This window comes from Diadema antillarum, unplaced genomic scaffold, assembly GCF_040938485.1.
Source record: "Diadema antillarum isolate AM-2024a unplaced genomic scaffold, OU_Dant_1.0 seq00001244_RagTag, whole genome shotgun sequence".
In the NCBI taxonomy this organism is placed as follows: Eukaryota; Metazoa; Echinodermata; class Echinoidea; order Diadematoida; family Diadematidae; genus Diadema; species Diadema antillarum.
The window spans coordinates 534,865-547,676 of record NW_027272031.1 but is presented as its reverse complement, the minus strand read 5'-3'; the positions used below and the strand labels follow the sequence as shown (position 1 = coordinate 547,676).

General features: G+C 36.4%; 1 pseudogene; it reads left to right on the top strand.

The window, feature by feature from the left end:
- Window positions 1-12,812, top strand: part of LOC139745244 (uncharacterized) — a 314,489-nt pseudogene that overhangs the window by 9,992 nt on the left and 291,685 nt on the right.

Below are 12,812 nucleotides of genomic sequence, written 5' to 3'. Positions count from 1 at the left end.
GTATGCTACATCATGATAAAGAGTCGGTTACATGTAATGTGTAGACTCTACACTGCCTGCAATGTCAAGAAATTGCCGAACATTTTACCTTATACCTGTGCTAACATGGCATTACGCTCTTAGTCTGACACATTGAAATTAAACTATCATATGTTGTACCTTTGTCAATCCTCTGTAATTTACTAATATCCCTGAAATAAGACTGCTGAAATTATTCTGCTTCGGTTATGATAGTGGACAGGGAAATGGGTTTTAAAGTGCAAAGAATAATATAACGATACAGTATCAACAGGAGACTTCTCTTTTTCTTTTTAGAATATTTTCAAAGACCTACAAATAGCATGTTGTAGATTACAGTAGGACCTTGATTATCTGGCCATCGATTATATATCCAGGTTCTCTGTTATCCAGATGTCGACTGGCTGACATTTTAATTTATGTTTTCATGTATTTTGTGTCAAATCGCAGTTAAAACAAACACACATTCAACCATTATCATGTGAATACATGATGGGACATACTCCAATCATTGTCGCGGACTGTAAATTTTAGGTCAGTTTGTGGGATGATGTCAAAGACTGGTGCCGCACTTGTCACTGGCACTGGGTGCACATCACAGGTTATAGTACAATACAGCAGCAGTATTCGACGAGTCACAATATTGAACTCACTGGCGGTCAGTATCAATCAAACAAATAATAGGGCCTACATGAAGGGATAGTTTACATTGCATGTTATTTCCGTATTAGTTTCTAAAGTATGAAACATCACAATGCCATGCAGACAATCATAATATCAGTGAATTGGTAATAACATGTATAATACCCCTAGCATTATAAGCTAGAAAATGCTGTCAGTTTGAGTATTAGATCTCTCTTATCCTGCTAAATGGATTATCCGGACACCCGCTGGTCCCGACATGTCTGGATAATCGAGGTCCTACCGTAAACATGTTATTATTGTGTACTGTATTGAAACCAGTCTAAGCTTCATCATGTAGAATTTCTAGTTGACTAAATTTCTGCAGTGTTTACATCGGAATTTTGCTGCTGCTTTGCTGCCATTTATCTGTATAAAGTGCTATAAGCTCTCTCACATGAGTATGTCGGGATCCATGTCCCATCGAGGCTGTTATATTATAAGTGACCTTGTGAGCATTACTTTGAAAGAGAGGTAGAGAGATAGAAAAAAGAGAGAAAGGAAGAGATAAAGTGGCCATCAAAGTCACGCTTCAAGGATAAGCGCTAATCAGTCAACCTTTCCTTCCTTAGAAAGAGCTAAATTGTGTCATGTGGAGGAAGGAATGCAGCCTCTCTCTTCCCACTATTGTCACCTGTCCTAGTGATTACTATTGAGTGAAATGGATGGACACCGTGGTCTACTGCCCACAAGAGTTAAGAAATCATACAATTTGTCGTTTGACGTGATATACGGTATCATGATTGCAGGCATTATCCTTTCATTCTGCCAAAGTTTTGGTCTAAAATTAAACAGTTTCACTTCTATTGACCTCTTAACATTAATAGCTTCTTTTGGACCTGAATCTTAGTCATTTTACTTTGTATTTGATATTAGAAATCAAAGTTTGAAAACATTTCATTTTAAAGGGGATTGAGAATAATGAGAATTTGTGCCATTGTTGTCTTTATATTCTGGTATTGTCAGCATTGTTAAATGTATCCATTTATTCCTTTGTAAGTGTCATATCGTCAGTTTTATCGCAACAGAACCATTGCAATGGAGAAATGAATAGTACACTGTAAATTGAAACCAAGGAGAAATGAACATGCAGCCATCTAAACACATAAAATATGATACATGGGCAGAGGCTAGAATCATCCATCAGTGTTGAAAAGGCTTGAAACAAATATATCAGTTTTGTTCTATCAGCTTTGAATGCTTATACTCAGACCATTATCTTAAATGGGTAATAAGAAGGGAAGAGCTATCACAACAACCTAGTGTACTTGTCCAAGTATGGCCTTGAAGAAATATTGCTATTCATCAACCTTATTCAATCTTTCTTTTCTTTTGCTCTTTATTTTTTCCCCAATTCTATTGAAATCATTTGATGTTTGACCTTGATGTTTGATCACATTTTGAAGCTAGGGTGTGTGCTCTACATGTCCATGCATGCAGAGTGTTATAAATTTACCTACCTGTTTGTTTGGGGCAACTGAAACTCACTTCTGGACAAGTGAAATGGATGGGTTTCTGCCAGTTCAGAAAGTATGAGACCCCTTGCCCAAGTTGGCATTTGGGGAAGAAGTAGGCCTACATGTATCTGTTGTTATGCCCTGCCGTGTTGTGTTGACTTTTTGAGCCTTCCCCCGAGATGAAAGACAATCGACCAGAACAGACAGTGGGACGGCATCACTTGACTCGGCAGTATCTCAGGTTACCGGGGTTACCATCCTTTCAGTGATCAAAAGTCCTTTGCATTTTACCTGTAGCTGTACTTGGTGGTGTCCTCCTTCATCACTGTTTCAGGCGAGAAACAGATGGCGTGTTTGTATCACAGAATGTGCAGTAGCAGGTACAATGTTTCAAGAGTATGGGTTAAACGTTAAGCATTCTGTCGTTGATTTGCCTTTTTAAAACTAGGTACATTACCGTAGTTGCTGTAGACAACGCACAAGATACATCGTCATGTATTAATGTAGGAATATTTTGTACATGCCAAAGGTAGTATTCTCCAGTACATTTCAGACGAATTAGAAGTATAAATATCATGAGAAATTAGGACTCAGCATTCTGTGATAAGTTTTGCCTCTGTTCAGCAGATACATTGTAGTTATAAAAGATATATATCGTCGGGTGCCCGTGCATTGGCCGCTAACGCGATACAAATTGTATTGCATTAGCGGCCAATGCACGGGCACCCGACGATATCAAATATGTGTGTGGCATGCATGCATATCAGTTTTGGGCTTCCTAGTGTGATGTCCCTACCAGCTGTTTTTCAGAAAGTCTTGAATCTCGGTGAGATGTGAACCTTGACCTCTCAACTGAAATAACCTGATTCTTCCCCACAATGCCTTTTGCCTTCTGCCCTCAGGCAAGACTGACATTCAGTTGATGCTGCATTCCATGTTGTCTTGCCAATTTTGGTGGTATGTTCATGAGAGGGGTAGGCAAATGTAATTATATGAAATTCATCTTCATGTTTATTTTGATCTGTGAATATTGAGCATCAAGCAGTTCAAGCCACCTGTTCATATGACATTTTTTTTCTTCAGTACTTTGATTAAGTTGGCATGTTACCATGTCAGTTGAGCCTCAGGCAAGCATCCAGTGGTCAAAAAGTACCCGTATTATTTTCTAAACGTATGGTATGAGATTATGAGTGGGAATTAGTAAACTGATCTATTTGAGTGTTTTTACTGTGCTTACAAGGCAGACTACAGGGCTTTTTACACTTGTGTTTCTTAACCCCGGACTTTCTCTGACCCAGGACTATCGTTAGTCCCGTACCAATTTTTTCAGCTTTTTACACTGGCCAATTAGTCCCGTACTATCTCTTGTCCGGGGCTAAGGAGAAAACTGACCTTTTTACACTCGTATTTCTTAGCCCCGGACTTTCCAAACCACATGAATATTCATAATTACGCTGTGTACTGTACACGTACACGCACGCACCGGCAGCACTTGATTGCCTCGTTTCTGATTGGTCAGTGAGGGTCGGACTTCGTCTCCGTCGCTTAGCCCAGGATTATTTTTTCGTTCTGTTTACACTCACTTGCTTGGCACCGCAATTGCGGTGCTAGCACCGCAATTGCGGTGCTAACCCCTGCTATTTTGCAGGGCCAGATAGTACCGTACTATCGGTGGGGCTAGCCCACTTTGGCAAAAACGAGTGTAAACAGAAAGTGGGCTAAGGATAGTCCCGTACCAACGGTGGGGCTAAGGCCCCCCCTTAGCCCCACCGATAGTCCGGGGCTAAGCAAAAATTTACAAGTGTAAAAAGCCCTTACATGTATTTGTGTGATACAATTAGTGTATCATGGATGAAGATTGTAATCATTGCAGATTTACGTACAGATATTGTTAGTTGTTTTTGATTTCTCAGACATCATTACCTGAATTACCTTCCATACCTGATTTAAAAGTTTAAACAACCTAACTGAAGCACCATACACTAAAGGTACAGATAGTTGGCCCTCTCTTACAACCTTTTGTAACTCTCAGATTTCATAGAATGCAGAATAATACCTGACAGACTTTGAATGTGAGAATACACACATAAGGCCTACATGTGACTTCAATTACACTATAAAGAATGCCTTCAATTTCTGTTGTAGAAAATGTGTTCTTAAAAGTGTGATATGCAAACGTACATATTGCAGTAAAGGTACAGGTTGCCCTCTCTCTAATACAAGCTTTTGTTGAGCTACATTTAACAGTATTGAAATGTATTTCACAACAGAGTTCCTTGTGATACAATATTTCTTGACATCATTGATGATTTCAAATATTAATCCCGCAATCTAGGCTGTTTTCAATATCAATTTGCTTGAAAAGCATTGTATATTTTCTGTATTTGATATACATTTGTACCATGTCTATACAAGATATTATTGATTATCACCAGACAGCTGGCGCAGTTCACCTTGAAGGGTAGACCAACATCACACATGAAGGTGATACTTTCATCAGAGAGTATTATGCTGGTATAGTCTGTGTCCCAGCCTTTTGTAAACTGTGATAATTAAATCACTTAGTCTTGTTAAAGAGAAACCAAACATGTGATAATATGGAATATGTTGAAGTGACAAAATGTTGCTACTGACTGTATGGATTACAATTGTAGTTTGTTGTATGATTTAACTACTGGTATGTTCATTTTGTCTTTCAATCTAGTCCAGTTGCTGGCTCTGTCTTAGAATAGTTTGTCATATAAAGTGTAGATGTTTGAGGTCAAGGCGAGTGTGGAGGATGGGGGAAATTGTGCTAATTAATGGCTGACCATTTGCTGAGGTCGTTTCACACAATGTGTCACACTTTGGATCAATACTGTCTGCACAGCGTGAAATAGTATTTGCTGCTTCCCCTTCGACAGCAAGCAAAGTGTCATCATCAACATGATTCTTTCTACCAGCTGTGGAGTCATAGCATCTGTAAGAATGATGTCACTGGGAGGAAAAACACATATCTAGCAGGCGCTACTTGACTGACAGGGGCCCAGCCCATGTTGTGAGATAATCAGGAAATTGCCCCAACAATTAATTACCTTCTAGTGTGGCTGCATGTAGGCCATGTTTGTAAATTGATGATAAAGTTTTGTCACAACAGATTTGATATGATTAGCAACCCTGCGCAACGAGGATTAGAGTAATGAACGTAAAGCATTTTATTCTGAACAAGACAATGTCACAGTAATGATACACTTTTTGAACATTTAGGACAGCAATTTAAGACACTAAAGACTGTGGAAAAGTCAACATTGACATGAAGACTGCTTTCACATTTTGAAATGGATATTTAGTTATAGTAACATTCATCTATTCATTATCAGTTACAAATACAATGTTGCTTTTTTAAAATATCTATTTATTTTCATTATTTGGTAATGAAGCCAAACTTGTGTTGTAGAGATTGTTTGAGTACACAGTACGTAAATAGTTTTCTGAGGAAGTACAGAACTTTATCTATCTGGTACAAATAAAGTTGTATGACTTTTAATATTTCTGTATGGTTTTATAACTTGGTACTTATGACTGGGATAGAAAATATTAGAACATGCTTGCTTTCCATCCAACAAAGACTTCAGCATATTATTTTGATTGTGTTTTAATAATATTATCATTATTATTATTTTTTATTTGTTTAGTTCAGACGATTTCTGTTAAAAAAAATTGATATGAATTCAATTATTTATGTATCTTAACATTTCTTGGAAAGAGTCAATTAAATGTGACACTTTTGTCTTTTTGTGCACAAGATTATTTCCAATTTTTGCTTAAAATTTCAGTGTATAATGGAGCTGAAATACTGTATCTCTATACTTTATGAAAAGTAGAAGAATAGTATTGTGATATCATGTAAAAAAAAATTATACATCATTAAAAAGAGATGGAATTTTTATGCAAGTTGCTTTGCGGAAAGCTCATTTTGTTCGTGGATTTATACAGTTGTACTTCCATTAATATATGTACAAAAAATCTGTTGACCTGGATTTCTTGACAAAATTTATTTATAGAATGATGTCAATCTTACACAGGCACAGTGTCCTGAAAAGATTAAATTCAAGTGCATTATGAAGGACAGGTAAACTTTTGGGTGTGGCTCTCATTATAGTGATGTTGACCCCAATAATGTCCTTTTTGGCTTTTGTGATAATGCAGCATATCATGCATGCTCTTTACATGATTACATGCGTGCATGCCTGTTTGTTAATGTAGAATAACACTGCTGCTGCAAGTCTGTCAGTCAAATTAAAAAAAAAAAATCTTAAATTAATTTTGGCGAATGCAAACATGCACATCAACTTGGTAATCAGTTTTCTACATTAGTTTAAGTACTCTGCAGTTAAATTCATTATGTAATCTGGAGATAAAGAGGATTATGCATTATCCTTTCTTTTGATTTCAGTTTGGAAAACTAAAGATGCAATAACAACATACATGTCACATTTTTTGTTTTGTTTTGTTTTAAGAATACTTGTATTTCACAATTTTCACAAATGTAAATTTTCCCTTGGGGTATATTTTCATTTAACACAATCTCTACTAGTACAGTCATTCACACAAAATGCTTTGATACAATACATTTTTTTTTTCTTTTAATAGTTTGTACAGCTGTTTTCAACAACTGTGTGCTGTTGCTACAGTCTCTGAAACAGGACAAGAATAGAAAGCTTCCTGTATATTTCTCACTACTCTTGAGATGACACATGAAGAAACTGCTATATCTGCAGATTGATCATTACAGTATGACAAAAGTTAACATATCATGGGGAAATATATGATGCATTCTACAGCACCTGGCATAGGATATTGACAGGACATTCCATGGGGGAATGTGCTAGCTTTATTGATCTCAAGTTTGATTATTGAAGTGGGAAATGAAATATGAATGCTAAGGTTTTAAGATGGACACTCCCTTTCACCTTTGCTTCTTCACCTTTGTTTTCATGGTGCTATATTTGGTTCTTGCTCACATTATTTTAAACTGCCTTTCATACATCTTGTTGATATCAAGTGTTACAACTACAACTGTATCAGGGTTCCCAGCCCATCAGGGAAATCAGGGAAATCAGGGTAAATTATTTTATTTTTTTTTTCCAGTCAGGGAAAAGTCAGGGAATTTAATGAAAATGCCTCAAATCAGGGAAAAGTTAACTGGTTGAAAATTGGATGTGAAACTGGAAATGAGTTGAAATAGTTATCATGGAAATGTGATACTTCATCAGGGAAAAATCAGGGAATTCAGTTTTCTTGAAATGCTGGGAACCCTGACTATACATAGACACATACAACTTTGTGTAGTTGTTTTAGTAGTGTCTGAAATTAATCCAATGTTTGGGAGCGTTTGATGGGAGGGTTTAATAGTATGGTATCTCTAACCATAAATGAGGACGCTTTCAGATATTGTTCTACAGCAGGTGTTTTGATGGCCATGTATATGCAGACCTTGAAATCAACAGGTTGGTAGAAGTTAAGTCCAAATCAAATCTAAAGTGAGAAGGGTATGGAAATATGAAAATTCATTAAATCATTGAGAAATACTGATCATTCCTTGCAGGAAATTTTGATAGTGTTGCAATTACATGTAATGACAACTTGTAGGGAGAAGAGAATGCTGAAGTTCCTAAATTACTGACAAAAATATGATTACCGTTATTGATGCACAGACCACTTGGATTGTGACAGAGTTATGGTGATTTGATGATTGTGCATTGTATACACTACCTCAGCTTATTTGCATAATTTATTTTACATCCAATTTTGCTGAGATTTCTACAATGTACCATTGTATAGCCAATGGATTATTACCCTACATTAATATCAGCTTGAACATGATGTGAAATTGAACTCAAAAGTTCCATTCGATGTGCATGTATCAAAAGTAGCTTGCCACCAAGAAATGCATTGATTTCAACCACTCTAGAAGGGCAGCATTTCTGAATACTGCAGTGGTTTTGAGTGTATGAAAGTGATACCAATGTACGCCCCATGTGCAACCTCTCAGAGCCACAATGGTAGCTGATTTTTAGGGTCCACATATAGGGGGTACTAGTTAGCACCTTCTATGGTGTTAAAGAGTGATTTTACACTAGGAATGATAATTCTTTTGAAATGATACAAAGCAGAGCGTAATCAGATACCAGAGGTCACAAAAATTTTTTACAAGATGTTTTTGCAAATTGGCGCCGAGGCTATCTTGAGTGCACTATCACCTAGCGCATGCCGACATTGCCACATGTATGCTAAATTGGTGGTCCAACAGTGATATGGGAAATTCGCGAAAAATTAAACCCTCGTGAAAATAATACCTTACACAGTATACACATACTTTCATTGAAAAAATCTCAATCCATTTGCTGAGAGAAACCTTGGGTTATAAAAAAAGGTATTTCAAAATCCTATAGGAAGTGGGCTTCCTTCCCATAGTTCATTGCAGATAATAATGTTCTCATATTATGACCAGTGCGTCATATATCTCTGTGTACACGTTACACCACATTATAGACAGGGCCCAGTCTAAATCTGTCGGAACTATGCACGGATGTTGCCCCTACTCCAATATGCTCAACTCCCAGCGAGCAACGGAGCGACGCAATGCAGGACGTCGAGGCAAGCCGAATTTCCCCGCTAATGAAAATGCACCCAACATCTGGCCGCACTCTGAGATAGGCTGTAATCCGTTTAGGAAAGTTTAAGCCACTTACAGTAATGCACTAGACAGCCAAAATGTGAATCGGCGTGTGTACAAGTTGCAGGATTCTGTTAAAAGCAGTGGCAGGTCCCCTGAATAGAATTCCTTCCCCCTCCCCCACTTGTTAGGGATTGAGAGTAGGTCAGATATCAAATTAAATTCCATTTTCTTTCTGTTATTTAAAACAATCTGTACTTGATTTCAAAGGCTCTCTTTCCCAAAGTTTGGAGTTCTTTCTCATCTACATCATGTTCCTCTCAACCATGCTACCCTGGTATTAAAAGAAGATCATGTTGTTGTTTTAATTAATAATAATGGCAATTTTAATGGTAATAATGATAATGATGATGATGATAATAATGATAATAGTGATGATGATGATGGTCATCATAACGATAATAATGATTTTGATGATGATAGTAATATTATTGTTATCATTCTTCAACAAGAAATCAAACTATATTTATCATTTTCCTCTATATCAGTTTGAGTACATGTATGTGCAACTACTGAATCAGATGCTTATGGAAAATTAGTACCAGTAGTAGTTTTATAGGCCTAAATGTAATAAATTCACCTTACAATGTTTTGAAAATGAAAATGAAACAGTAGACAAACCAAATATATCCCAGAAATGGAAAGTTGCTGATTGTTAAACAAGTTTGAACATGCTTTTCTTGCAAAGCCTGTATAAACTTCATTTCTCCTGTTTTATACAATGATTTCCTGAATTGAAACAATTGAAACAAGAGAAATTATGTTATTTCATACCAAAATATTTATAGCATTGATTCAGCCTTCCTTGAATGTCTGAATGCCTTCGTGTACAATGTAATGCTAGACCATGTGTTATGTTGTCAAACAAACTGAAAAATTTGGCACACTCTGTACCATATTTTTGGCTGTTGTCAGGAAAAGAAAGTCTGCAGTTGAAATCCTGTTTGGTTTTTGTTTCATACCACCATGTCAGTCAGAGCAGGACAAAACAACAACAGCAAAGAATAACTCCTGTGGTTCAGCATGATGTGTCTCTAGAAGGAATTTTGATTTATTGTGTGTGCAAATTCATGCATGAGAAGAATATTATATTGGCCTAGTCAGACTTCCCTTGGGAGGTATGACTAAAAGTCTGGTGTTTGACCCATAGAATTTTCAAAAATAATTTTTCTATTGTTAAAACTACTGGTTTGTTTTCACCTTCTGAAAGTTCTGGTAATGATGCAAATGTCAGAGAGTGAGATGTGTACCGGGTATTCTATTCTATTCATTCATTCATTCATTCATTCATTCATTCATTCATTCATTCATTCATTCATTCATTCATTCATTCATTCATTCATTCATTCATTCATTCATTCATTCATTCATTCATTCATTCATTCATTCATTCATTCATTCATTCATTCATTCATTCATTCATTCATTCATTCATTCATTCATTCATTCATTCATTCATTCATTCATTCATTCATTCATTCATTCATTCATTCATTCATTCATTCATTCATTCATTCATTCATTCATTCATTTTTTTTACAGTGTCAAAGGAATTCAGGAAGTGAATTCTGATATCTGTTACACTGTAGCTGTGCTGTTGATGAAGTCGAAGCATGTTGTGATGATTCCCATGAAATATGGAAACCATGCAATATTATTTAGCAAACTATAGTGGGAACTGGAAACAGAGAGAAAAAATTCCAGTAATTGTCAAATGTGGGAGTATGGGATTGAACACCTAAACAATGTGACGCAATGATATTGTATGCTTCACTAATATGGGTACACATTGTCCCCATGTTGTTATGAATACATAACCTCCATTGTTATCATGTTTTGAATGCAAGAGTGCAGCCAACCTAGGTCTGAAGCAGGGTCTTTGACTCTGTACATACAGTCGTACAACCTACATTGTACACTACTCTAGACATGTACAAAATATATAACTGTATAGTTTAGTACAAGGCTAGGACTCACATGACTTTCAATACCTTAATATTCTTGTGGAGTATTTCATAATCTGTCTTAAAATTGTAAGGTTTCATTGAGTTTGGGTGAGCAAGGTTCTTAGTCTCTTTTGTACATTTCATCATTCAGAACCATACTATAATAGTGGCCTAGTAAGCCTGCAATAGCACAAGTGCTCTACATGTAGTTTTGATACAATAATTCTTTTTTTTTTTTAATGACATTGAGATTTTGTTAGGCAATGTAACATTTAGTGTAGAAACAAACACAATCTTGAATGATACATGTATTTCCCATTCTGTCTATGATTGTGAAGAATAAATGTATGGAAACATCAATCCTTTTGACTTGATCATTCATTGCCCATTATTGTTGGACAGATACATTCCTAGCACTATCCCCTGAAAGTGTCAAGTCCATTCAAAGCTTTCCAAATCAATTATGAGGCAGCATGCCAGGAGTGATATGAAAGCAGCAAGTTCGATTGTACATCTCCATGAGATTTAGTACTACTTTGTTGAATGGAAACTGAAACTTCATCATCCAAATAGATAAATAACTTATTGACCAGCTATCATTGCTCAAGAACTCATAAATCTTTTCTTTTGATAATCACTATATATCTCATTTAAACTGTCCTGCAAAAGTTTAGATTTATGGCTCAAAGGTACATAAAGTTATATGGAGCAGTCATAAGCCAAAGTCTCATGTACCCATGTGTACATGCTGAACTATGTGAGCACTATAAACTATTTTATTAGAAATAACATGAAGCAGTGCCTATGTATGAAGAGACTTCAGCTACACATTTGTTCATGCCTCATATAAACGATTCCTTCTCTCCAATTTCTTTGTTCATATTTCCAGTAACAAGATCTGCAAACCAGCATACTTTTTATGAGATAATTTAGCAGTTGTATAAATCAATAGAAACAATTACAACAACAGAAATGTTCTGTGTTTGCGCTTCAAAGGACATTTCTAGGGCCTACAAATACGCCATATATTTTCGCTAATTTTGCGAGTCAGGTGCTGTTTGCGAATTTAAAGACAAACGAAAATATTGACTCTGATCTCTGAATTGAATGTGATGTGCATGCATTTATTTCTTCATTCAGTGCTGTACTCCACAATTGCGAATTTAACCACTTGTGAAATCGTCGGGAAGTCCCGATTTTGCGAAAAATTAAGACTTGCTAAATATATAGCCTATACAGTATACAAGAAATATTTCTCCCACCCGCCCTTGAAATGAGCAGTTAGGCAAGGGTCCCATATTAAAACAGGCAAATGCCCAAAGTATTAATTGTGTCAGCAAGTGGGAAGTTAGTTAAATATGAGTGGCTGAATCTTGCTACTTGCCATGTGCCACAATAGCTGGTATTCTGGCAAAACTTCTTGAAGTTTAAGTTCCCGAAATTTTGCCAATGTGATGACAAACTTACTGAAAACGTCTTGCAAAACTTCATACTAAAGCTAGGGAAATTTCCCAAGCCCTGGATGTTGAAAATATTTATAAGAACTGGAAACACAAACAAACAACAAACAAACAAGGCAAAGAAAAAAAAAAGAGAAAAAGATATAGGAAGAACAAAAAAAAAAGATATTGGCTATGAATTCATTCCTTCACTGTGGACCACACACAAGTGAGCTAGGATTGCCCTGGAAATGGGTGATTAGGAGTGGTTAGAAATCATCAATATGACATGCCCGAGCAGAGTTACTCGAAGAAGGATTTCTCCAGATAACGTCTCAATGTTCTGTCACGTATCGAGACAAGAAAAAACCACACAAGTCTCTGGCTGAAATGTGGAAGGAAGTGTGAACTTCAAGGGGTGTAAAAATAACAGGTCAAGCATTGGCTAGGTTTGCTAGGATTGATTGAAAAGTAGATGTCTTGAGGTGTGAGGTATTTCCCGACCTGGTCTGTTTATTCAAACGAACAAAGTTCTTGTATATCAACCGACCGA